General features: G+C 47.1%; 1 non-coding gene across 1 annotated transcript; it reads left to right on the plus strand.

Annotated features, from left to right (window-relative positions):
- Nucleotides 1–236: 236 nt before the first annotated feature.
- On the plus strand, nucleotides 237–392 carry LOC112131228 (U12 minor spliceosomal RNA). The gene has a single exon (XR_002913347.1). It is a non-coding gene; the product is annotated as a U12 minor spliceosomal RNA (small nuclear RNA).
- The last annotated feature ends 672 nt before the right edge of the window (nucleotides 393–1,064 follow it).

A 1,064-nucleotide genomic window follows, 5' to 3' on the forward strand; every position in this document is an offset into this window, starting at 1 on the left:
TGGACGACAGAGAGAAACTCCATCTCAAAAAACAAAACAAAACAAAAAAGTGAGAACATATGATGTTTGCTTTTCCATTCCTGAGTTACTTCATTTAGAATATAATGGTTTAAAAAAAAAGAATATAATGGTTTCTTTCCTTCCTCCCTTTCTTCCTCCTCCTCTTCTTCTTTCTCTCTCTTGCTCTTTCTCTCTCACTAAAATAACCTAATTTATTTTTTTAAATTCCCATTACCATGTCTTAAACTTATGAGTAAGGAAAATAACGATTGTTATTCGGGGTGACGCCCGAATCCTCACTGCTAATGTGAGACGAATTTTTGAGCTGGTAAAGGTCGCCCCTAAGGTGACCAGCCTACTTTGTGGGATGCCTAGGAGTCGCCATCTGCCTGACACCTTTACACCTAAAAAGTAGACTGGGGGCCCGGTGAAGTGGCTCACGCCTGTAATCCCATCACTTTGGGAGGCTGAGGAGGGCGGATCACGAGGTCAGGAGATCGAGACCATCTGGCTAACACGGTGAAACCCTGTCTCTACTAAAAATACAAAAAATTAGCCAGGCGTGGTGGCGGGCGCCTGTAGTCCCAGCTACTCGGGAGGCTGAGGCAGGAGAATGGTGCGAACCCAGGAGGCAGAGCTTGCAGTGAGCCGAGATTGCGCCACTGCACTCCAGCCTGGGCAACAGAGCGAGACTCCATCTCAAAAAAAAAAAAAAAAAGGTAGACTGGGGCCGGGTGCGGTGGGCTCACACCTGTAATCCTAGCATTTTGGGAGGCCGAGGTGGGCGGATCACTTGAGGTCAGGAGTTCCAGACCAGCCTGACCAGCATGGTGAAACCCGGTTTCTACTAAAAATACAAAAATTAGCTGGGTGTCGTGGCACACACCTGTAATCCTAGCTGCTCGGGAGGCTGAGGCATGAGAATCACTTGAACCCTGTAGGCAGAGGTTGCAGTGAGCTGAGATTGTGCCACTACCCTCCAGCCTGGGTGACAGAGCAAGACCCTGTCTCAAAAATAAAAAAAATAAAAAATTTCCCAGTACCATGACCATAACTAAAAGGAC

This window comes from Pongo abelii, chromosome X (genome assembly GCF_028885655.2).
Source record: "Pongo abelii isolate AG06213 chromosome X, NHGRI_mPonAbe1-v2.0_pri, whole genome shotgun sequence".
NCBI lineage: Eukaryota > Metazoa > Chordata > Mammalia > Primates > Hominidae > Pongo > Pongo abelii.